Below are 26,783 nucleotides of genomic sequence, written 5' to 3' on the forward strand. Positions count from 1 at the left end.
TCTAAAAATAGTAGTTCAAACAAACAGAATCTCTTTCAGAAGATGTTCAGGCAACGGCGGAACATTGGGTGCCATCAAGGGGAGGCGGAACAGGAGCCAGCAAATAGCACACACCGTGCCGTTGCTGGCTGGCCGGTTCAAGGGTGGCACCAAAGAAGAGAGATCATGACTTCATGAGAGCAAGTTTACATCTCCGACGTAAAAGAAATCAGAGGTGCAGAAGATATTGGTGGAAACGTCGTCGCCTTAATCTCAAGGTCACGACGAATGCATGTTTATATAGTTGTGCAAAGCACAAGAGTTTGATACACGAGGGAGATAGTTACATGGATTGGCCAGGAACAAACTGAGTTCTACACGGTTACAACATCTAGAAATAAACTATCTAGAACAGCTCCTGGCCAATACCGAGTAGGACTATCTCGTGACCGTAGAGTTTACAACACATATTCTAACACGCCCCCTCAATCCAAACTGTCAAGCTTGAGATTGTTCTTAAACAGCTCCATCTGTCTCACAGTCAAAGGCTTTGTAAGCCCATCTGCTATCTGATCTCCTGAAGCAACGTGTTCAATTTCTAGTAGCTTTCTTGACACACGTTCTCTTACAAATGATAGTCCACTTCTATATGTTTTGTTCGTGCATGAAACACAGGATTTTGCAGAGAGATATTTTGTACCTATCACATCACAACCTTGCTGCTCTCGGGTTAGGAACTCCAAGTTCTTGTAATAGTGTTTGTATCCATATTATTTCAGCTGTTGCATTTGCAATTGCTTTATACTCTGCTTCGGTGCTTGACCTGGATAATGTAGCTTGTTTTCTAGCACTCCATGAAACCAAATTGTCTCCTAGAAACACAGCAAAACCACCTGTGGACCACCGGTCATCAACATAGCCTGCCCAGTCAGCATATGAGAAGGCGCTGATCAACAAAGAGGACGATCTACTGATTTTTAAGCCCAATTGACATACGTCAGGATTCTCTTTACAGCAGTCCAATGGACAGTCGTTGGAGCATGCAAAAATTGGCAAACCTTGTTGACAGCAAAAGAGATATCCGGTCTAGTAATTGTTAAGTATTGTAAGGCACCAAGAACACTTCTGTAGTATGTCGCATCATTTGAACCAAGAGGGTTCCCTTCATGAACAGATAACTTCTCACTGACCGAAAGAGGAGCTGCAACTGGCTTACAGTTTGTCATGCCTACTCTTTTTAATATGTCCGTAGCATATTTCTCTTGTGTCAACAAGATACCATCTCAAACCTTGCTCACTCAATACCAAGAAAATACTGCAAGTCTCCCAAGACTTTTAGAGCAAAATCTCCCTTCAAATCTTGCAGCAGTGCTTCAGTTGCCCCTTTTTCTAAGCTTGCCACAATAATGTCATCCACATAAATTAGAACAAAGATCATAACTCCCCCTTTATTGTAAAAGAATAGAGATGTGTCTGCTTTGGATGACCTAAAACCAAGCGCTTGCAGTTTTGAACTTAGCCTTGCATACCATGCCCTTGGCGCTTGCTTCAACCCATATAGAGCTTTGTCTAATTTACAAATGTAATTAGGGAGAGAGAGATTTTCATACCCAGGTGGTTGTCTCATATAAACTTCCTCTTCAAGAACGCCATGCAGAAACACATTCTGTACAACTAGTTGACGGAGACTCCATCCGTTAGACACGGCAAGAGATAGAACGACTCTGATAGTTGCCGCTTTTACCATTGGACTGAAAGTATCCTCGTAGTCTATGCCATACCTTTGCTTAAAACCTTTTGCAACAAGGCGTGCTTTATATCTATCCAGGCTCCCATCGGACTTCCTTTTAATCTTATACACCCATTTGCAATCAATGATGTTGACGCCCTTCTGAGGAGGAACAAGATGCCATATTTTATTCTTCATTAGAGCCATATATTCAGCATCCATAGCCTCCTTCCAGTGCTTGCTTCCAAGAGCTTCTTCTAAGCATTGAGGCTCTCCGGTGGCAGTAAGAAACGCACTCTTCCCATATTTGATTGTTCCATCTGTGTAGACTTTTTCTTTTTGTATTCCACTTTGCAATCTTGTTTTGGGCCTGGTTATTTGAGTTGGAGCTGCAGAAGACCCTGCAACATCAGGAGCAGGCATGACCACAGAGGAGATTGACTGGGAAGCATCAGCATCTGTCACCATCGGAGCAGCGGTCGTCTGGTTCGACGTGGCAGCTTGCGACTCGCTCGGGGACATATCTGCCCGCACGGACTCGGAGGGAGATCTTCCTGCGGCAGGAGTAGGCGACACGGGCTCCAGAACAGCAGGGGACACAGGTTCGGGACCAGTGCCGGAGCTGAATTCGACTCCTATATCACCTGTATCATCTTGTGCACTGTTTTCTGCAAGAGCTTCACCAGTTTCATTAGAAATAATATGAAAATCAGACACGTGTTCATCTGTTTGTTCACCCCCATGACTAGTGATCGGATTTGGGAGAAGAGAGATTTCGGAACAAAGCCTAGCACCTGCATTTTGGTGAAGTTTGGAGAAGGGAAAAATTGTCTCATCAAAAGTAACATCACGTGAAACATAGACTCGGCCAGAGGGAATATCAAGGCACTTGAATCCTTTGTGAAGGTTGCTAAACCCCAAGAACACACATTGTTTGGACCTAAATTGAAGCTTGTGTCTATTGTAAGAACGAAGATTTGACCAACAAGCACAACCAAACACACACAAGGAGGAATAATCAGGTTTTTGCCCAAACAAGTGTTCAAGGGGAGTAACAAACTGAATTACTTTGCTAGGTGTACGATTGATAAGATATGTAGCAGCTAGGAAAGCTTCATCCCAAAATTTTAGAGGCATAGATGCATAAGTTAGGAGGGAGAGACCAACTTCAACAATGTGTTTCCTTTCAGCTGAGCCGTTCTGTTGATGTGTATGGGGACAAGAAACATGATGAGAGATGCCGCACTTAACAAAGAACGAGTGGAGTTTCTGATATTCACCACCCCACTCAGTTTGCATAGCAATGATTTTTCTATTGAACATTCTTTCAACTAAGATTTAGAACTCATGAAATTTTTGAAAAACTTCTAACTTATACTTGAGGAGGTAGATCCATGTAAATTTACTGAAATCATCGATAAAGCTAACATAGTACTTCTTTCCTCCTACGAGTCAAGAGCAGGACCCCAAACATCAGAAAACACAATCTCCAAAGGATTTTTAGATTCACTAAAAGACTTTGAATAAGAAAGTTGATAACTCTTTGCCTGTTGACAGGCATCACAAACTGACTCTTTATTTAACCCATCTAGACAAGGTAAATTGTAACTGCTAACAACTTTGAAAACAATACTAGATGATGGATGACTGAAGCGGCTATGCCACCTTTCAAACGATGGTCCAGTGACACCAAAGGCTTGCTTTAACGTTGAGTTGCTTGGAAGAGAGTAAATTCCCCTGCGACATGGCCCTTTAAGAATTGTGCTCTTCGTTGCATGATCCTTAACAAAAAGAAATTTGGATGAAACTAAAGGTATGCAGAATTATCAAGGGTAAGGCGATGTATAGAGACAAGACTCTTTTTAGCTTTGGGAGCATATCATATATTGTTGAGATGCAAGTCACGCTTATGGGTTTGAACAACAGAATGACCAATGTGTGTGATTTCCATACCTGAGCTGCAAGCCGTTTGGATCTGATCTTTGCTGCCATATCGATCACGAGCAGAGAGCTTCTCCAAATCTCCTGTATCATGATCCGAAGCGCCAGAATCCATATACCAGTTCGTATCTACACCATAAGTTGTGCCTGCACTTTGTTATTTGCACCATAAAATTCATCAAACCTGTACCAGCACTCAATGGCCGTGTGACCTTTTTTGTCACACACTTGACAGGTTGGTCATCATTCATTAGATTGGTTGTTGTCGGCGCGGTTCTGAAAGTAGCGATGTTGCTACTGTTGTGACGCGCCACCACGACCACGGCCGCTGCTGCTGGAATTGCGGCTGCGACCCCGGTTGTTGCCGCGTCCACCATGCCACCGCGCCCTCTGCTAGCCAAGTTAGCAGACAATGATGATCCTCGTTGCTGTAAGTTGAGTCTGGTCTCAAAACTTAAAAGTTGAGAGAATAGCTCGGGCATGGTGATGGGTTCCACTCTTATGATGAGAGCAGAAGTCACGGGATTAAATTCAGCATCCAACCCATTTATGATATAGCCCACCATCTCTTCATCGTCCAACGGCTTCCCTGCAGCCGCCATCTCGTCACCAAGCCCCTTCATCTCGCTGTAGTACTCGATGATGGACATGGATTCCTTCTTAGTGGTAGTCAGTGCGAGGTGCACATTAACAGATCACGCACGAGATTGGGAAGTATGCATCTCCCCAATTGATTTCCAGGCTTCTGCTGCCGTTGTTGCATCGGCAATTCTTGTCAGTACATATTTGGAAACTTACATGAAGATAAGTCCTAGGACTTGTTGATCCTGAGCATACCACTCCTCATATGCTGGGTTGATAACTTTGACAACCTTGTCGCCTTGTTTTTCATCAACCTCTGCTTCAGGAGCAACAACCTTGCCGGTGATATAGACTTCAAGCCAAGCACCACGGATGGCCGTGAGAACTTGCGCTCGCCATAGCGCATAGCTGTTCTTGGTCAGCTTTTCTGTAACTTGGATCCCCATAAGAGGATTGGAGGAGCCAGTACTTGAGCTTGACGCCATGGAGGTCCGATGTCTAGATGAAAGAAGAGGTGGCTCTGATTACCATAAAAGAAATCAAAGGTGCAGAAGATATTGGTGGAAATGTCGGCCTTAATCTCAAGGTACTACCGGAAAAAAAGATCTTTGCCGAGTGTCAAGTGTTTTGCCGAGTGGTTTTTTCGGACACTCGGCAAAGAGGCTCTTTGCCGAGAGCCTTTTTTAGACACTCGGCAAAGAAGCTCTTTGCCGAGTGCCTTTTTTCGACACTCGGCAAAGAGTCCCTTTGCCGAGTGTTTTTTAAGAACACTAGGTAAAGATAATTTTTAAATCATATTTTGAGCTAGTAAATTAATTTAAATAAAAATATTTTCAACTACAAAGTTGTATAACTCATCAAGATGCACAATTTTTGTTTTGGTCATTTCTTCATTTGATAAAATAAATATAAATTTGTTCACAAAACATATATATCTCTCTCGTAGTTTATGAAACTATAAGAGAGATATATAAGATTTGTGAATAATATTAGAATTATCATGTCAGATGAAGAAATGATAAAACAACTAAAATAAACTTTCTAGATCTTGAGAAGTTATAAGATTTTACAGTTGGCAATATTTTAATTTGAAGTCATCTTGTCAACAAAAACTACATCTAAATTTAGAAAATTTAAAATTCGAATTTCGCAAATGACCTCGAATGGAAAAAACCACCAAAATTAAAGTTGTAGATCTCAAAAAGTTATGAAAGTTTGTAGTTGACAATGTTTTGATTTGAAATCATTGTGTCATATTAAAATACGTTTGAAGTTTTTAAATTTGAAATTCAAATTTTGGAAACGATCTCGGATGAAGAAACTACCAAAATAAAAGTTGTAGATCTCGAAAAGTTATGCCACTTTGTAGTTAATAATATTTTTATTTGAATTTATTTACTATCCCAAATAAACAATTTACACTCGGTTAATTATAATATGTGGAGAATAAAAACGTAATGTTGACACACTTGATCCAATGTTGCAGTGGTAGAGGGAGTTGTTTGTGTGCAGGAGGTTGTGAGTTCGAAATCTATCATCGACAATTTATGAAAAATTGGCTGTGCATGCCTCCCCTAATAATTTTTTTTTCCTATTTCTTTTTTTGGATTTTTTTCCGATTTACATTTTGCCGAGTGCTTATTTTTGGCACTCGGCAAAGTCTTTGCCGAGTGCCCGACAAAAATCTGTCGGCAAAGACCTCTTTGCCGATAGATTTTTTGCTGAGCGTTCTTTGCCAAGTGCAACACTCGGCAAAACCTTTGCCGAGTGCAAAAAAGCCTTTACCGAGTGCCCCAGGCACTCGGCAAAAAAGGTAAATCCGGTAGTGAGGTCATGATGGGTGCATGTTTATATAGTTGCGCAGAGCATAAGAGTTTGATACACGAGAGAGATAGTTACATGGATTGGCTACGAACAAACTGAGTTCTACACGATTACAACATCCTAGAAATAAACTATCTAGAACAGCTCCTGGCCAATACCGAGTAGGACTATCTCGTGACTGTAGAGTTTACAACACATATTCTAACACGATGCACTGAAATTTGAAACTTCTTGCTGCACAAGCTGACCTCTTTGCTCTCGTACTACGAGCGGCCGCCTGTCTGCTCAACCATGTCAAACATGTAGCCATGCATGTCTGCAGATTGTAGTTCCAACAACTAGTAGCAGAATTGAATGTCTACTCAACCATGAGTTCGATCGGAACCCCCTCCATTGGATCCTATCCCCCAGGCCCCGGCCCTCACACATTGGAGGATACAATGCAGCATGTAAAGTTTGAACTTGGTGGCAGAAAAGAATGACGGCACGACAAAATAAGCCACAGCTAGCATCATACCAAGCTCAAAGACGACGCGCATCTCGATAACGTGGAATATCTTGATCCGGTCTTCATAAACACATAACATACCGAACTAACTACGTGCAGCATGTACGCATCATCATCATCAGGGCGACCTGCTTGAGGATTTTTGCACGCCAAAAGACATGCATGTAGCCTGCTGGAACGAATTGAACAATGAGAGACGGCACGATGCCTCATAAGCCTCCGTATCTTTATGAGAGTCATGCGAGTATGCGAATAAAATCAGGGCAGGGATCTCCCAAAGGAATAAAGTACACACATGCACAAACACAATGCAGTCGTGGCACTCGACAGGACTGAATAATGCTCAGGCCGGTCTGTATAATACTCGATTCCTTCTCCTCCTCTCCTCAGGTACCATAGATAGATAGATAGATAGATAGATAGATAGATGTCAATGCGGGCGTCGCCTCTTCTCTGAGGAATCTCGATCGATGGATGCACTTTAGCACCGTACCACATAAAAGTGGCCTGCTTTGACAATTAGTCGGAGTCGCTTTTGCCAAAGGCCTTGTCTCATCTACACCACTACATGCAGGTTCAAAAAGCCATCGTCACGAGCAGCGTGTGTGTGTGTGCTCAATACACTCATTCACCAGCTGCAACCCCGAATGCAAGCAAGTGGTGGTATGTGTATGATTCGTTATGAGTAGAAACATACGGTAGTGGCGCGCAGGGATACCGGCTTTGTCTTGAGTTGGAGGGTGCTGCGGCAGCCCACGAGAGGCGGCGGGCATCATGTCCCCTTCCGGCGGGTGCCCCTCGTCTCATCCCTCGTCGCTGCCGCGCGCGCTCGCTTGCATGATGGAGAGTAGGGTGGGGGTGCAGGCCGCCCTCCGCTGTCTGCCTGCTGGATTTACATACGCCTTCAGTGGCAGCACGCATCGTTTTTTGTTTTTTTAACATGCAGCGTATATATGCTTAGGATCCATACAGTGTGGGGACCAGAATTACTTTAGATTCGAACACAAGTTCGGATAGTGAACTGTGATGAGTTTAACCAGTGAAAAAACTATGAATGGACCGTTGAACTACCAGCAGCTAATTAATATGTAAATGAAAAATTGACAGAAAAAATGCATCACATAGCCTTCTTTTTTTTCTGAAGGTTGAAGGTGTGAAGTGTTCACATGTTTAAAATTCATAGGATCATTTAAAGATGCTGAGCTGATAGCTAGTGACTGACCATACCAGTTGGGGAGATTATTAGAATCCAAATAAAGCCTAGCCGACTGCATGCTAATACTAGTACTAGTACACATGATCTTACTGCAAGCAAACACGGCGGCAGGAGACGGCCGGCGTGTCGCCGGGAACATGCGGCCATCATTATTTGTGAGGCTGCTAGTGCTAGAGGAGGAGCCCCGGCCCAGCCAGCCGGCGGACAATCACTTCAGCTTGACCGGTCATAACCTTAACATGGCTTGTCGTTATGCAAGGGTACCTAACAGGTCATGCGTGTCACTTCAGCAAGATGAAGGTTTGGACCAAGTTCGTGGTTCTATTGTCCATTGTTTCTAGGATGCTAGAATTAGGGGTACGGGTACCTATTAGCTAGGCTAGTTCCAAATGATGCCTACATTCCAGGGCCAACAATGATAAATGGTCAGAAAATTTGGTTTGACCATTATCCTGAATTGTACTTGCTACTTTTTGCTCTCTTTTTTTAACTGCCATGAACTTCTCTAAAAAAAATTCAAATTCTCTATATTTGATTTCTTATAATCGTGTGAGAAAATAAGGCCATGATATTTACACGAGCGTACACAATTGACCACAACAAAGTTTCCCACGCTGAACTCCCCTTTGGAGTACAGTAGATACACTATGCCCAATCAACCCATTTTACCTTCCAGATGAGATTCATGTACCTTTAATTTAGAGTCAAACTGAAGTTGAGGGGGCTTCCTTTTTTTCTAATATAAAAAATAGTTTCACTTGAGATCCAAACAAAATTCCAACTTTCTTAATGTGGGAATAAAAAATTGAGCTTCTAGTTTTGAGACCTTAACTCCATATAACAATTATTATGAACTTTAGAACCAGAATGACACATTTGATCTAAGAACATCATATGAACAAAATCTCCTCACTGAGAAACATTTGGATTAAACTACTTCAAATTTCACGCAGACATTGCAACTTTCGGCACATGCATGGGTTAAATCTTTAAAATTGAGCATTTCAACTCTTAGTTAAAACTCTCAATTTTTCTTTGGCGAAGGGAAGAGGCTTATATTATAGATAAATTAAATCATGGTCATCCATCCCCTTTTACATGAGTAATCTGGGCCAGTAGAATGAATGACACTGCAGCCACATAACCATCCTCAACAGCCATCATGCTTAATTAAGCGTGCGTTTGTGAAGAAATAAGACACGCGCAAACTAAAACCCCTTCCACATGAACCAACTGATTAGGCTGTCTTGGTCCCACTATACCGAGACTGGCCAATGCAAGTTGCAGTTGTTGCCGCTAACTATTCTGCGGAATCTATCTAGCTAAACGGAGTAGCAGGCTCGACGCACAACAAATTCTACTTAGCTTTGCTCTAAGCAGCATTTTCATCGTGGGGGCCAAAAGAGAGCTGGGAAAGCGGAGACACGGTGGCGGGCGGGGCGAAGGAATGTCCCCCAGCCCAGGTTGACGCCGTGCCCCCCGGGGCTCACGCGCTCCTGCGTGCTCGTCCCAGTCTGTTTCCCGCTCGATCGTCCGCTTCTAGATCTCACACTGACATCTGGGTCCCATCGCTGCATGAACCTCCGGGAGGGCCCACGTCCTTGCTTCCAGGCCCTCTGGCAGCGGCACGCAGGTGCTAATGAGTGCCATGGTGAGTGTGTTTCTTGCTGCTGCTGCTGCGTCACTGGTCTCCATGTGTGCAAAGTGCCTTTGGAGTTTGGAGTGCTCGTACCATACTCTCTCTCTGTCGTTCATGGATGGATGCAGCAACTGAGATAGGCCGGGGAAGAAAGATATTATATTTAAAAGCTGGTGACACGCTCGCCACAAAACGCAATGATGCGGTTCTCTGCTCTCCATGCCCTCCGGTCCTCTCCCCGATGCCCGGGATAGTTTCTTTTACCATTCCTTTCGCTCTCCTTGGTTTGGATGCGTTGGTGCAGCTCTCCAAGCCTCCATTCTCCAATGGGACGCGATGTTCTAGCCAGCTCGTGCTCGTATGCTGCCATAGTTTTGCAAGCAAAAATATATATATTTGGGTAGAGGTGCGGCAGACCATGCATGTACCCAGGCCATCACAAGTAAACCCAAGCTAGTACTGCAGATAAATTAAAAGCAATTTCAGATGCATGCAAACTACCGGAGGGCTGTTCGAACATCCTGGACAGCACTAGCACTATCAGCTTTGGTATGCATCCTCGCATATTCAGTATTGTAAACCCGATCAATGGTCGAGATGTGGGGAGGAGCGCCCTTAGTCCAGACATGCATGATTTCACCTATACTGACTGATAGAAGAAGATGTTTGACCACCCATGTCCAAAGGGATTTGTTTGTCATCCAAAGAGAGCTACAAAATCCTCTTGGGCTGCAAAATCAATATACTCTTATTAAAGTTCTCGAACTGGCCCAAAAGTCATCCAAAACATGACAAGACTCAAAAAAATACCAGGAAACAAACAATTTATTGGCTTATCATGCATTGTGGTAAAGAAGCTGAAACAGGCCGGCTTGTCCACACCATGGTCTTGATGTGATCAATAACATCCCGTTGCTTTGATACAGGAATGAACACATTCCAAACTCAGTTTCCATTCAGACTCAAGAGTCAAGAATGGAGCTTGCGTGCCATCAAGAAGCATGCCTGTGTTAGGGCTTTCATTCGATAACATGGGAGGAGGGGGCCTAGATTCTTTAGCTTTCCCGCTCCCCCATCATTGGGAGGTATGGGTACCTGCCTCCTCTAGGTTAAGCATGCAGGCTACTAGCCGCACCACCGTGAAATGAGTTCCAAGTCGGCAAAAAGGGGCTTGTCTCACGGCATATATGCCGGCCGGGTTGACCGTTATACCCCACACTTCATGCGTAATGCGACAGAGTTCATGCCGCCCGGACAGACTGCATTCGTTCTGGACACGCAGGACAGATGATCAGCTGCGGCCGGCCTGTGTCTATTTGGTCCGCTCTCTTAAGTGAATGATGAAATGGTTTTCTTCGTGATCCGAGATAGAATATACTGAGGGACAATAATGTGGGCTTCTATGGCTAGAGCATATTTGTAGTGACTTCTAAAACATGATATCAATTAAGGTGTTTTCAGGTGGTAGTGTGGTACCCGGTGACAAGTGTATACCTTCCTACTAACTTAAAGATAGAATAGAAGGTTAGAGGGGGTAATATAATTACACGTGAGAGAGAAGGGTGACTCCTAACAATCAGATCTAGTTATCCAATCTTTTGTCCGAAACCTGTGATCATTCTTACAAGTGACAGCGGGAAGAAAAAACTTGAGTAATGGCGACTCAAATAACAGCACAGTTTTTAATGAAAATTGCTGTGCAGTTCAATAATTTACATGGTCACAAGCACACATTGCAGTCATATTTCGAATCAAGTAACTATGCTCTTCATCATTGTACACATGGATTTCAAAATCCACACACAGCTGATGGAAAAATTGTATAGTAGGAAGACGATAGTTCCAAAATCAACACCAATAGAAGTTAATTATAAAGTTCGAAAATAAACACCAAGCGAATTTACATTTTGATATTTAGCTATGCATTGCATGGAGTTTATCAGAACGTTACATATGCATGGTTATTATGCCAAATATATGGTCTTAGTGCTATCTCCATGACATGGTTAAGAAGCAATTGCTATTTCGTTAGTAATATTTTAAGTTAAAGTTAGAATTAATCATAGATCCAACTTTATTAGGATTTAGGACACTTCCAAAAATAATTAGTCTAATTGCACGACTTTTAAATATAATAGTTTCAAGTTAAATAGTTGAATGTGGGGTATTTAAAACATCAATACAAGTAGTCATCTTAAATTAGTGTTGATATATCATTAGTCAAATAAAACTAGTATTATTACTCATCAATCATAGAGATAGCTTTTAAACAATCAAAACTCTTAGCAAATTATTTTTACACAATTTAAAATTTTTAAAAATAATATATTTATAGCCTAAAGAGTTTATGAGTAGTAATATAAAAATACTACTTAGATCCTTAATCAAAAGATTAAAGTAAAGTCTAGAGGTAAAACCTTTCCATCCATATCCATGTTTATGTCGAGTATGGATACAAATTTGGGTAGTAAAACTTGTTAGAAAATGGAATTGGATATATCCACTATAATATTCGTTTCAAGATAAATGCCAATACGAATATCTATATTGATATTTTAGCGTACACAGTAATTCGGACTGATGTTGCCCATTTTCCACCCCTACTAAAATGGGAAAATAAATGGATCAAGTACCTTAACCAAGGCATGTGCGGAAAAAGAATAAAAACTATTATCAAGAAATAATGCAGATACAAATATCAATATATATTGATGTTTTAGCGCATACAGATACAAATATTAGCATGGCTGATGGGTGTTATCATCCTGTTGCTGTAAAAAATCAGAATTTGAATCTCGCAGAGTATGACACGCTAAGACATGGGAGCTTTGCTTATCTCCAGTGCAGGTCCTGCAAATCAGGTTCAAAGCATGCTAGTCAATTTGACCTACAATTGATAAGAGAAAAAATTTAATCAGTAAAACAATAAGGAATGTATCGGCTCGGATTCCGAATAGTTCCAACAAATGCATTGGCCAGGTCATCCGAAGCACAAACTGTATATCGGCTACAAAGCCGATTTCGTGACGAAATAGGATTAAGAATAAAAACCTCATAACTGAACACATGCGTTTAATTAAGCTAAACTTATTGTCAGCATGGGTCGGATCGGATCAAACCGAGACAACGCTAATGGCAGGGCAACAAGTCAAACATAATTAACTGATGCATCTAATTACTTAGAATTTACGCTTATCGTTAAGCTTAGAATCGGCCAAGAAAGCTGATTGATTCACTACCAAACCACCACAATCATGCCACCGCTAAACAGTAAATAGATCCAGACAATAAGACTCAACTTAGCATCATTACTCAACGATCGGACTTAACTGAGACAGCCTGAGATAACGACAACAAGGCAAGCGAATCATTCGGTCAGCCTACACTCAGCAAAGGACAAGATCGTAGATGATATGGTAGTAGAAGCAATAATCACAAGATGAATCGGCTATAAAAATAATTGCATGAAAAGATTAGATAAAGCCGAAAATCCGATGATTACCACTTGATAAATTGTGAGATCTATTCAGAACTAGCAAGAGATCAAACGATGCAGCCTTACAAAAATTTGATAGAAATCGATAACTTGTAGACTGAGCTAGACGAAACTACAGTGATGTGGCGATAGCTAAAGCCTAGAAAATCTGATAAATATGAACTTACCAACAAGACGGAGATCGATTTGATGCAGTCCTACTTGCTGAAGAATTCGCAGAGAAAGTACTCTATTCCTACTCCTAGGGTTTTGGCGAAGTGCTGAGAAAAGATGTATTGATTGATGATTGTTCATTACAAAACCCTAAGGTCTGCTATTTATAGCATGAGGCTATGACTCCTAACTTATCACGACTTAACAAACTGTTCCGAAAGAAAGCAACTAAATCTACCATATTTTTCTCAAAAGAAATTAGACTCCCAGATCTTCTGATGACATCATCTTCTAGTCCAATTCCAACTCCTTCTGACTGCCCCTTGACCGAGTCTGCATCAGCTTTGACTAACCACCACGTCACCTTTGACCGGGATCCTTGATACATTTGACCTCAATAAACCTTCCCATGATCCTATCGGCTTTCATAAATAACTCTGCAAATTTTTAACGTTAACACATGCCCCCTAATTTTGGAATAAATAATTTATTCCGAATTTCCTGTAAGTCATGATGATCTTCCGTCGAGAACCGACTTCAAACAGGCCTCAATTTCTCCCATACTGATCGTTCATACTGATCATTTTTTTCCAAATTACGCCATCAGGTTCCTCGATCTCTGGAGCATTGCTGGGTTCTATCTTTAAAAACCCACTCTCGCACATCTCATTTCTTTCCCCTCGTCATTCCATCTCTCTGCCAAGAAAACCTCCACCGACGGTTCTTGTTCGAGCTCTACGGCACCGAGCACCCCTGCATCCATTCGCCCATCTACTTCGTTCAACCTCCGGACGGTGAACTCGCAGCATCTCCCAAATTTGCCAAAGCATCCATCAGTGGTGGCAGCGGGTTCTTCATCAGCAGCGGCGTCCTCGGGTTCTTCATCAATGGCGGCTCCGGGCACTTTAGAGGTAAAGACTTTCTTTGTTTCTTGTATACCCCTTTTCTTTCTCCAGTATTCCTCCATGCCTTGCCGATTCTGCTAGAACCCAACAACTATTTCTTGATTCCCCTTTTTCTTCTTGGTGTAGAATTTGAAGAACAAAATTCTGATTCCCAAAGAAGAAGGCTCCTCCCTGCTCTATCTGGGTCCAATTGGCGAGCCTGATCCTATAGAGTTCATAAACCTAGAAACCAATCGGCTTCCATACAAGCATGCTTCTATGAATATGGCCGATTAGAAACCCTTGATACTTTTGTGCCCTGCGTGGCAGATTCAATACTTTGGTATGACATGCCCATCATGGCGAGGAACAAAACATTGGGTGTAAATATTTTTGCTCTAAAGGCGATACTTGTAGTATTGGCTATTTCTAAGTCGATGCTTTATTGCTTACATCAGCTTTTACCTTTTCACTTATCAAACACTAAACTAGATTGCTTGAACATCCTAGCCAAACCGAACTAATAAATTCAAAACTTGCCCCCTGAGGCAATATCAAAACTAGACCAATGCTTCTTTCTTCTAATGCACCCACCCGTATCACCTTGTGCCCTTTCTGGCCTTCTTGATTAAACTCGTTATGCATCAAAACAAACTATCCGAGCGGATGGCTTGGCTCGGCTTTAGTCCCAAATTAGGAATTTGTGAGAACTTCCTTCCCATGCTTTTCCTGACAGGCACTTTATCCCGTCGAACTACCAAGCTAGTGCATCGGTCGCAGCGATGCTGGTTGTTGTATCGGCTGATACCACTTCTATGTCATCACCTTGCCAATGGATGAGACATTGATGTATGGTAGAAGGAATGCAGCAGTTTGCGTGAATCCAATCACGCTCGAGGAGCAAGCTGTAAGACCCTTTTCCATCGATAACAAAGGAAGTTATAGGTAAAGTCTTCCTGTCGATGGTGAGATCCACGTTCAGAGCCCCCTGGCCTGCGGGGAAGTCCGACTAAAGTCCTTGAGCATCATATCGGTCTTAATTAAGTCTCCCTGAGTCTTCCCCAGCTTCCGATATGTAGTGTATGGCATGAGGTTGACGGCATCACCTCCATCTACCAGCATCTTGGTCATCGGCTTCCCATCAACAAAGCCCTTCAGGTACAAAGCTTTGAGATGTCAACGCTTCTCTCCTTCTAGCTTGTCGAAGCGTGCTTGCTGAGGGTGCAAAACCAAATGTGCAGCGGCTTCTTCCTCATCCTCTTCATCTTGCTGACTCCGATATTCTGCGGGCAAGAAGAAGACCGTATTTATATCGGCCGATGTTTCAGGCTCATCGACCTCCCTTTTCGGGCACCAGACTTATGTATTAAGCGTTGTACTCTCCTCTTTTGTGACCTTGTCAAACCTCCAGGACACCATTGCAAATCAGATTCCGAAAGCAACTCGCGGCGGTATGCGGGTTCATCCAACTCTTTGGTGCCGCTTTGCCTGGCTGATTGGTCTTGCGGGAATCTTAAACTTTCATGCACCGGAACTCTTATTTGTGGCCGATCACGACGATCATATTCTTCTGACCGCTTTTCGCGCATCGGCCTTTCCCCTTCTTGAGATCGGTACTCAATCTGATCATGGATGGAGTGACGTTGCCTCTTGTAGCCATGGTAACCTCCTTGATGCCTGTTGCATTCCAGGCAATCTTGGACTGAGGGCAGCCTTGAGCCTTCATTCCAACAATAAGCAAAGAAAGGACAGTGCCAGTGTGACTCCTGATCATGTCGTTCTGCTTCACGGTGCCTCTGGTCCTTCTCCTGCCGTCGTCTATACTTATTCAATAACATGTGCAACATGACTCTAGGACGGCGTGCAGCTCCAGAAATTCACCCTGCTTCATGCCGGCGGGTCTGATGTTCATCACCCTTGGCTTCATCGCCCAATACCTGGACCCTAGGGTCAACCGATCCGGACTTTCTTGCCCTTTCTTATTTCAGTACTTGGTCTTCCCCCCAAGCTCTACCATGTTGACATTTGTTGTAGGGAAGGGATGTTGATCGATCTTCATCGGCTTCTTGTTTTCCTCCAACTGGATTCTACCTTGCTCAATAGCCGATTGGCTCTGCTGATGAAAGACTTTGCACTCATTCATGTTGTGAGAGTTGGAATTATGCCACTTGTAGTACTTCTTGTTCTTCAACTCATCAGCTGATGGGATATTATGATTCAGAGAAAGCTGAATCTGCTTCTCCCTTAGCAGGAAATCAAATATCTGATCGGCTTTATTAACATCAGAGCTGTACTTTTCCGTACTAACCTTGACCCATGGATATGACACCGCCTTTTTCTTCCTGATCCACTCAGCCAAGCCGACTTCATTGTCCTCCTCAGAATCTGACTCTAGAGAGCCCATGCAAGCAACCTTCTTCTGGTATCGGCCACCTCTGGAATCTTGATAGCCGCTTTCGTGAGCAGAGTATCTGTCCTTGATAGCCGACAGTAACCCCTGAAAAGCTAGCTCTGCCAACTGCCCATCAGTCAAGTTCAAACTGAAGCATCGGCTCCTCACGTCACGAAACCTCTAGATGTACTATGGAACCAATTAATCATTCCTTTATCTGACAGCGATCAAATCTGCTAGGCGCATCTCATGAAGGCCGATGAAGAAGTATTTATGGAACTGCTTCTCCAAATCAGCCCAGCTGCGGATAGAGTTTGCAGGCAGAGACACAAACCATATGAAAGCTGATCCAGATCGAGATAGTGGGAACAGCCGAACCCTTAGAGCATCTTCTGTGGCAGCCTCTCTGCACTGTGCTAGGAATTGGCTAATATGCTCGATGGTCAATACATTGTCTTGGCCGGAGAATTTGGAGAAATCCTGCAGCCTGCATCCATTTGGCAAGGGCACACAATCGAACGCCTTAGGGTAAGGGTGCCGATACATGTACGCCTAGTCTTTGGGCTTCAAGCCGAAGTGATTCTGGATCACATCAGCTATCTTGCTGGTCCAGTCTTCGTTCTGCATTGCAGGTTGATGAACTAGTGACGCTGGGATTAATATCAACGCGTGGGCAGTCTCCTGTGGCTGACCCCGATACTCCCTGTAGTATGATGTCATGTGATACCCTGGGGGAGGCCATCCACCAGCTTGATAACACGCAGGTCGAAAGTACAATTTAGGGATGTCTTGAGCATAGAACTGCATGTTAGCGCGGGTCTGCAACTCATCCTCGAACTGCTGACTGGCTAAAGTTGTCTGTTGCTGATACCCTTGTCCGTGTGGCATCGGCATCTGCTAGTGATGCCCCCCCCCCCCCCCCGTGTATGAGAGGCGACGTAGTCTCCGACAGTGGCGGAGGAGGTTGACGAGGGTAGCCACTCATCAGATGGGGAGTTTTGTAGGTGAAGCGTCCCCCCATCAGGGAAGACTTAAAAGTGTTACTTTATCAGTCCCAGGAGGCTGATAACACTTTCATTACATCAGATGGTATATCACCGTACAACTCTTCGCGGTAATGGGTAGTGAAGCGCCACTATCGCGAGGATTACAACTAAACCCCACACTACTACACTAGCTACGAAAAGGGGATCATCAGAGTCTTGCGCCATGCGGAGTTCCAATGGTGACCTCACCCACAGGCAAGACTGGGTGCAGGACGGAACCCTACTCGACGTCTTCGGGGATGTAGTCGGGATCTTCCACTGTAAAAGTAAGAATGGGGTGAGTACGAACGTACTCAGCAAGTCCAATCACACCCAGGGGGGGGGGGGGGGTTATAACAGAGAACAATGCACAGGACAGTCCAAGGAAAAGGTCAGGGTTCATTTTTAGTAACTCGGTTATATGCAAATGTTCGTTTAAAACAATTTTTCCAAAACAAGCTTTTAAGTATCGAGGAGCACACGGTATTGATCCACACAGGATCCATGTTTTAAGCTGCCATCGGACTCCCCGTCCGCCGTAGCACACGGCACAACTGCCGGACACTTTCCAAACAACCCACACCAACCCAACCATTCCCGAAGAGAAACACTAGTTATGTGACCACACCATAACTTGCCCAGTACCGTGGGCACGGCTATTCGAATAGATTTTATCTCTGCAGAGGTGTGCAACTTTACCCACAGGTGGGGTACCACAGCACGAACACCTTAGTGCCGGTGCAGATCCCATCGAAGCCCTTACCCACCTTAGCTAGACCTGGCTAGCCACCACGGGATCTATCAAGGGGTCATTCGACCTATCACCGAGGTTTAACCGGGGCATAAGTCACACAGAGCTTATCCCGTCTCCTTGATCACCCGTTGCTCCCAGCTCTCCTGATGGCTATCAGACTAACTAGTGGGGTTAGGCTAAGTCGTTGCCCATACAACGGTCAAGTGGTTTGCACGACAGGAAGCTAGGTGAGACGACACATCAACTCGGTCCTTAGGGGTGACAAGATGGATATCTCCCTTCCACGCTCAACCACACAGGTACGAGCACACCAACGGCAATTCACACAGAAATGCCATCCATCCCGTCTGACTCATCTTTCAAAACCACATTTTATCCCTTCCCACACGCACACTCACTTTCTTTGCAAAACCAGGTGGTCAAGGTATGGTTATCACAAGTAAGGGTGGCTATCCTACCATGTTTTCAGCACGCAAAACCATGCAATTTTATAAAACAGGCCACTGGGTTGTGTTTATAAAAACTAGGACAGAAATATGCATCAAAGGGCGGGATTGAACTTGCCATCGTCAAGTCCTTGCGGAGGGTCCTGATCGAAGCACTGTCCCTCGGGTTCGGGGTCGCAGAACTGGTCCTCGGCTGCTTGGTAGCAGTCGGGAACTTCCTCGTTCACTCCGCGTCCTACGACACAACCAAACAGGCATACAATCAAGCAAAAGAACTAAAAACTTTTATCGTTGAGCTTGAATCGGAAATAATTTAGTTACGGAGGTAGGGATAATATTTTCGGGTGGTTTCTTAATGGCGTGGTCAGAACTATACTAGAAAGGGCGTGGTAAAGTTTCGGGTCGATCGAAGATCATTTCGCACATAAAATGACGAGGTAAAGAGGGTTCGGGCGGTTAAACAGGGTTCCAGGGGTTTATTCGTAAGTATCTGGAAAGAGTAAGGACCTATTTGTAAATCCTAGAAATACCCTGAGCAGGCTAAAAGGTGTCAAGTATATCTAGGTTTATGCATCGGGGGTTTGGTTTGAAATAATGGAAAGAATAGGGCTTCTTTTGCAAAAGGGAGTAGATGGGGGGGTTTCTTTGGAGAAAACAGGAAAGGGGGGGGGGCTTTGGGCAAAATTGCCCCTCTCCCTCCTCTTCCCCGCACAGAACAGAGGAGGGGGCGGTGGGGCGCCGGTGCCCGGCCAAATCCGGCGGCCTAGGGCCCGGGGCGGCTCGGGGTGAGGGGGAAAGAGTGAGGGGGTCACGGGAAGCTAGTTCCCGGCCTCACCTCGGGCCGGGGTGGCGCGTGGAGGCGGGGCGACGGCGGGCTGCGGGTGGCGGCGGAGCTGCGGGCGGCGGCGGCACTGGGAGCAAGGGAGGCGGCGGGCGGTGGCAGTGGGGGTTGTGGGGGAACGAGGGGCGGGGCGGGGGCCTTCTTATAGGCGGGTTGAGGCGGCGAGGAGGCGGGGCCGGTGGGGAGGCCGGCGAGCGGCGCGCGTTGCCTTAATGGCGTCCGCGTCGTGGAGTCCGTGTCGTCGAGCGGCGGCGCGGGCGGCGAGGCCGGGCGACGTGATGGTTCGGTCACGCGTGCGGACAGTGGGGCGGCGCTGTGCGGCACAGGACGGGGAGGCGACGGCACGCGCGGCGGGGCGGGACGCAGCAGCGGCGGGCGGTGCGGCGCGGGCCAGGGCGAGGGCGCGGCGACGGACGGCGCGGCGCGGCGCACGGCCACGCGTTGCGCGTGCGCGTGCGTCGCGGCGCGGCCCGGCAGAGCAGGCGCGCGGCCAGCCAGCGCTTGGGCGCGCGGCAGGGAAGGAGGAGGGAAAGAAAAAGAAAGAAGAGAGAAGGAAGGAAAAAGGGGAGAAAGGAAAAGAAAGGAAAGAAAAGAAAGGAAAAGAAAGAAAAAAGAAATGGGGGAGAGAAAAAGAAGAGAGGGAGAGAGAGGAGAGGGGCGTCAGCGCCGATCGCGGCGGTGACCGCGGCCGGTCGGCCACGCGCGCGTTATTCTCGCAGCGCGAGAGGAAGTGAATTGCGTCGGTGCTGATTGCGGGAAGCGATCTTGCGCGGTCGTCGGATCGCCGGGCAGTGTGGGGCAGGGGTCAATCTAGGGCTTTGACGACGAGCGAAATACGCGATTTTAAATTGGCGAATTTTCAGGGCGTCACAAACCTACCCCACTTAGATGAATCTCGTCCTCGAGATTCGGCTGGCTCCTAAACAGATGGGGAAATTCCTTCTTTAGAGCCTCCTCGCGTTCCCAGGTTGCTTCCTCTACTCCGTGTCTGCTCCATTGAACCCTGCATACCCGTACCTCGGAGTTTCTTGTCCTTCTAGTGACAGTGTCCAGAATTTTGACCGGTACTTCCTGATATCGCAGATCCGGTTGCAGGTCTATTGTTTCCACTGGCACGTGTTCATCTTCGGGCACTCTCAAGCATCTCCTTAATTGTGAGACGTGAAACACTGGATGTATATCCGACATTTCTTCTGGTAACTCCAGTCGGTATGCTACTGCTCCGACTCTCTTTAGAACCCGGTACGGTCCAATGTATCGAGGGGCCAATTTTCCTTGCACTTGAAACCTTCGCGTTCCTCGAATGGGTGAGACCTTAAGATAAACAAAATTTCCTGGGTTGAAACTTATTTCCCGCCTCTTCTTGTCCGCGTAGCTCTTTTGTCGCGACTGGGCTGCCCTCAATTTCTCGCGGATCTCCGCTACTTTTTCTTCTGCTTCTTTTATAAGTGCAGGTCCTACTAGTATACGTTCTCCAACTTCCGACCACATCAAGGGAGTTTTGCACTTTCTTCCATAGAGGGCTTCGAATGGCGACATGCCCAAGCTGGCTTGGTAACTATTATTGTACGAGAATTCTGCATAGGGAAGACTCTGCTCCCAGTCCTTTCCGTAGGTCAGGACACATGCTCTCAGCATATCTTCCATAATCTGATTTACCCTTTCGGTTTGACCATCCGTCTGCGGATGATATGCAGAGCTGAAATCTAACTTGGTGCCCATGGCTTGATGCAAGCTTTTCCAGAACCTAGAGGTGAATTGGGTTCCTCTATCTGAGACAATCCTGCTAGGTACTCCGTGTAGCTTGACTATGTTCTCCACATAGAGTTTTGCCAGCTTTTCTCCACCGTAATTAGTTCGTACGGGTATGAAATGTGCCGATTTAGTGAGTCGATCCACTATTACCCATATGGAATCGTGTCCCTTCTGCGTTTTGGGTAGACCCACTACAAAGTCCATTCCTATCTCATCCCATTTCCACACCGGGGTAGGCAAGGGTTGCAATAATCCTGCCGGCTTTTGATGTTCAGCCTTGATCCTTTGGCAGGTATCACAATATGCCACAAATCTTGCAATATCCGCCTTCATTCCATTCCACCAATATTTTTGCCTTATGTCCATATACATTTTGGTGGACCCTGGGTGGATGGAGTAGGCCGAGTTATGGGCTTCGTCCATGATTAATTGCCGGAAATCTCCATTCTGGGGAACACAAATTCTATCCTCGTACCATAACGTCCCCTTATCGTCCACTCTGAAACCTGGCGCTTTGTTTTCTCCGGTTTGTTTGCGGATTTTCATTAACTCTTGATCCGATCGTTGGGCCTCTCTAATCCCATCTTCTAGTGTCGATTGGACGTTTAGCACTTGGCTGGAACCTCGAGGCACAATGTGCACATTTAATCGTGCCATTTCCTCGCGCAGACTGTCATCCTTGGGTCCATAGGATTTCCGGCTTAAGGAGTCGGCTACCACGTTCGCCTTTCCGGGGTGATAATGGATTTCCAAATTGTAGTCCTTAACCAACTCCAACCATCTCCTTTGCCTTAGGTTTAAATCTGGTTGGGTGAAGATATACTTCAGACTCTTATGGTCGGTGTAAATCTCACACTTATTTCCAATCAGATAGTGTCTCCAAATCTTAAGGGCATGCACTACGGCTGCCAATTCCAAATCATGGGTCGGATAGTTCTGTTCATGGGTCCGGAGCTGGCGGGAAGCATATGCAACGACTTTCCCGTCTTGCATCAGCACACACCCTAATCCTTGTCGGGATGCGTCACAGTAAATGACAAAATCCCGATGAATGTCCGGTAGGGTCAGTACTGGGGCGGTTGTCAACCTTTGTTTCAACTCTTGAAAACTTCTTTCACAACATTCCGTCCAAGCGAACTTCTTCTCCTTCTTAAGAAGTTCCGTCATGGGTCGGGCTATCTTAGAGAATCCCTCAATAAACCTCCGATAGTACCCGGCCAGTCCAAGAAAACTTCTTATTTCACTAACGTTGGTCGGCCGCTGCCAGTTGGAGACCGCTTCGACCTTCTCTGGGTCCACTGCTACGCCTTCCGCGGTTAGAATGTGACCAAGGAAAGCTACTCTCTCCAGCCAGAATTCACACTTGCTGAATTTAGCATATAGCTTATGCATCCTCAGCTTTTCCAATACTACCCGCAGGTGTTGCTCATGTTCCTGAATACTCTTAGAGTAGACAAGTATGTCGTCGATAAAGACTACGACAAACTTATCTAGCTCGTCCATGAACACCTTATTCATGAGGTTCATAAAATAGGCAGGGGCATTGGTTAGTCCGAAGGACATTACGGTGAACTCAAACTGCCCGTAGCGGGTGACAAAAGCTGTCTTAGGGATGTCACTTTCCCTAATTTTGAGCTGGAAATATCCCGACCTTAGGTCGATCTTGGAAAAGTACTTGGCTCCTTTTAACTGATCGAACAGGTCATCAATCCTGGGGAGGCGGTACTTATTCTTAATGGTGACTTCATTCAGTGCCCGGTAATCTACACACAACCTCATACTTCCATCCTTCTTCTTGACAAACAGCACTGGGGCTCCCCATGGCGACGAGCTTAGTCTAATGAAGCCAATTCGCTGCAGTTCTTCTAGTTGTTTCTTTAATTCCGTTAACTCAGAAGCCGCCATCCTATAGGGTCTCTTGGCTATCGGAGAGGTTCCGGGGATAAGGTCCATGATGAATTCTATATCCCTGTCCGGCGGCATACCGGGAAGCTCTTTGGGGAACACATCTGGGTATTCGTTTACTATCGGGACTCCTTCTAAGGGCTTGGCTTCCATGCTAAATACCATTGGGTCGAACTTACGGTCCCGGGTATGGCAGATCACTTGGACTCCTTCGGGGTTTGTTAGGTGTACCACTTTGTCGGTACAGCCTATGAGACCATTGTGTCGGCTTAACCAGTCCATTCCAAGGATCACGTCTATTCCCCCAGACTTAAGTACTACCAAATCTGCTAGGAAGTCTACCCCACTTAAATTGATCCTTACCCGTGGACAACCTAATTGACAATTGATGTCGCCCCCAGGCGTCCGGGTTAATAGGGGTGTTTTTAGTAGTACTGTGGGTATTTTGTGTTTCTCCACGCAGCTTGAGGATATAAACGAGTGCGATGCTCCAGAATCAAATAGTACTGTTGCCAGAGCTGAGTTGACTAGGTACTCACCGAGCACTACGCCTTGAGCCTCTTGAGCCTCCTGCGCGTCGATGTGATTGACGCGGGCTCGTCCAAATGATTGCTGCTTCACCTGCTGGCTGCCATCGTTGATGCGGACGGGCACTCGGTTGGCACCGGTCAGGGCTGGTCTGGGCCCATTCACCGTGTTGGAGAAGGCCGATGTTGCCGGCTTATTCTTGGCATAAGGGCAATTGGCGATGAAGTGCCCTGTCTCACGGCAGTTGAAACAGGCCCTAACATTGTTGTTGTCGGAGGCGACCAGGCTTGTGTTGCTCTGCGGGGCCCTCATGGTATTCTGACTCTTAGGCTGTGCTTCAGGGGCTCGTGATCCTGTCACTTGAGACTGAGTCCTATACTGCATTGGGGCCTGAGATCTTGGTGCAGTGTAGTTGGAGTTCCTCGGCTTTTGGAAACGGTCCTGTTGGCGGGCCTTACTTTCCAGGAATTTGCGTTTGTTATCCTTCCTCTCCTCAGTTTTGGCCCTTTCTGTGAGGATAGCTTTATTCATCAGGGTGTTGAAGTCCGGATAGATCTGTGGAGTAAGCAAGGTCCGGAGTTCTGGGCTTAATCCCTTCTTGAACATGTCTTGCTTCTTATCGTCGTCGCTCACTTCTTCCGGCGCATATCGGGCCAATTCTATGAACCGGTGGGTGTACTCTTCCACCGTCATGCTTCCTTGTTGTAGTGCGCGGAATTCATCCGCCTTGCACTTCATGGTGGCCGAAGGGATGTGGTAGCGGCGGAACTCCCTTACGAATTCTCCCCAGGTGATGGTAGAGGCATCCTCGGCTGCGGCACAATAGTTTTCCCACCAGGATAATGCTGTTCCGGTGAGCTGGTGGGCTGCTAGAAGGACTTTGTCTCGGTCCTGGCACTCGAATGGTTCGAGTTTCCTCTGAATCACTCGCAACCAGTCGTCTGCATCCAACGGGTTGCAGGATCCGGCAAAGGTGGGCGGCTTGGTCCTTAGAAAGGCTGTCAGCTTGTCGTTCATATTCTGCCCTCGTGGCTGCCGGTTAATGAGGGCATTGGCCAGCGTCTCCAGTATGAGGGTCTGGTTGTGGATTATCTGCGCCAAGTCTCCGAGGGGTGGGGGTGGTGGTAGTTGTTCTCCTTCTTGACTTCCTCCTCGGTTCTGGCTTACTTCTTGTTCTCCTTGGGGAAGATCTTGTTCAACGGGCTGTGCTCCGGCACTAGCGGCTACGGGGTTCCGGCCACGGGGGGCCCTCACGACATTCCGGGGGGTCACCTGTTGATTGGGTAGACTGGGGTTACGTTTATGTGATGTTTAAGTTGTTTAATTCGTATATATATAAGGCAGAATCTACCTTCTGCCGGTACTCATATAAACAATCAGCACACAACAAACCAGCACACAACATCACAAACAACAAGCACAAACCATTTTATTACTGCAAGGGGGGTACAACTTGGGGTACGACTAGGTCTCGTGCTACTCGGCCAGGGTCTTGTCTAAAGGCACGTCTTAAGCTGGGGGGGTGCATCACTGGGACGGCGTCGGTTATTCTATTCGCGAGGCGTGCCTTCTTCCGGGGCGGGGAGGGTGAGATATCCTCGTTCGCCGTCCTCTGGGTTTCCATCTGGCAAGGGTTGCGCTGTAGCACCCCCTTTGACGGCGGCGGCAGAACTTTCAGGGTTCTCGGGTGGAGCGTGTGTGTTCCCAAAGAGTGTTCCCCATCCTATGATGGGTGTCCCGAGTAAAACATGATCTTCTCCAATTGCCGGGACTGGTGTTCCACTTTGGGTCCACTCTTGCATACGCCGGTCTCGGGCCTGCCTAAGGCTTTCTTGGGCGACTGCTTCGTTACTGACCGCGGCTGCGGCTCTCGCCTCGGCGTGGGCGGCTCGGATCTGCTGTAACCTTACTGCGAGTTCTGCTTGCTCGGCTCGATGGGTCTGTTCCCTCAGAAGATTGGCTTGCTCATCAAAGAGTTGGTCCAGGGCGGCTAGGTATGTAGCCACTTGGTACAGGGGGCCTTCTTCGTGGCGATGTCGCTCCAGGTTTCTCATGCGTGCTTCCCAGACTGGGGTTCTGATGGCCGGCGGGAAGAACTTGGCTGGCGTGGGGGCGAGGTGTTCTTCGAAAATTCGGCACAAATAACGGAGTGCTTTTCTGATGGCCAAGGGGTAGGTGTCTTGGTGTCTAAACCCTGTGGCGGTCGCTCGCCAAGGCTGGATGTCGGGGTAGCGGTTGCTCCTGGCGATGACCAGGATCACCCTGTAGCGGAGGGTACCATGGTGCTCGTACTCTCGGCTGTAGTACCTTGGGCGTTCTGTAACGCCAAGGTTCTCCAGGGTGTTGATTAAGAGGCCGGGAAAACCAGGTGCTGCTTGGCAATCGCCCTGGGTCCATCCTTCCTCAGCCATCTGAAACATGAACAGGGTAAACAGCCTAGCACAGATACAAAAGGGAGTGGATAACATTTATTATTGCAACACGGGGATACAGTTTTCATGGGCACGGGGTTATTAGGGTCGGGTTCTAGCTTGGAGTGCTAATCCTATTACGAGGATTCTTCCTCGGCCCTGATAGAGCGCTTCTTTATTGGAAGGAACCGATCCATCTCATTTTCGGTCTGAGTGCCCTTATCCCAATGGGTTTCCATGGGTTCTTCTTCTTCTTCCTCTATCCATCCACCTATTCCGTTGCGGTTCTCGTATTCTTGCATCTGGGCTTGGAGGGCAGCTAAGGAATACTCGGCGCTTGCGGCTCTTGTCCGTTGTTCCTCCAGTTCCTGGGTTATCTTTTCAATTCCATGGATTAGCCGCTTCAGTTGTGCCGCCTGTTCGCGGTAGAGTGCATCCAAGCCAGTAAGGTAGATGGACAGGTGGGAGACCGTATCTTCTAGGTCTTCTTCTTCTCGTCCAAGTCCCCTCATCCGGGCAATCCAAGTGCGTCCTCTTCCCTCAGCGGGTGGGAAAAATCCCATAGGAGTCCGCTGAAGGTGGCGCCTGTAGAGCACACGCAGCCGTCGCAGGGCTTTACGGGCGGCTTTTCGATAGGTGTCGGGGAAGCGGAAACCAGCGGTGGAGATGAACCAAGGGTCCACATCAGGGTAGCGGGTGCTTCTCTCCACAAAAACCATCATGTCGCACCGAAGGGTGCCTCCGGCGATGTACTCACGGTAGGCATACTCCGGTG

General features: G+C 46.5%; 1 non-coding gene across 1 annotated transcript; it reads right to left on the bottom strand.

Annotated features, from left to right (window-relative positions):
- Positions 1–4,094: 4,094 nt before the first annotated feature.
- On the bottom strand, positions 4,095–4,233 carry LOC112878366. The gene has a single exon (XR_003225696.1). It is a non-coding gene; the product is annotated as a small nucleolar RNA Z247 (small nucleolar RNA).
- Positions 4,234–26,783: the final 22,550 nt, after the last annotated feature.

The sequence above is a fragment of the Panicum hallii genome, chromosome 9 (assembly GCF_002211085.1).
Source record: "Panicum hallii strain FIL2 chromosome 9, PHallii_v3.1, whole genome shotgun sequence".
Taxonomy (NCBI): domain Eukaryota; kingdom Viridiplantae; phylum Streptophyta; class Magnoliopsida; order Poales; family Poaceae; genus Panicum; species Panicum hallii.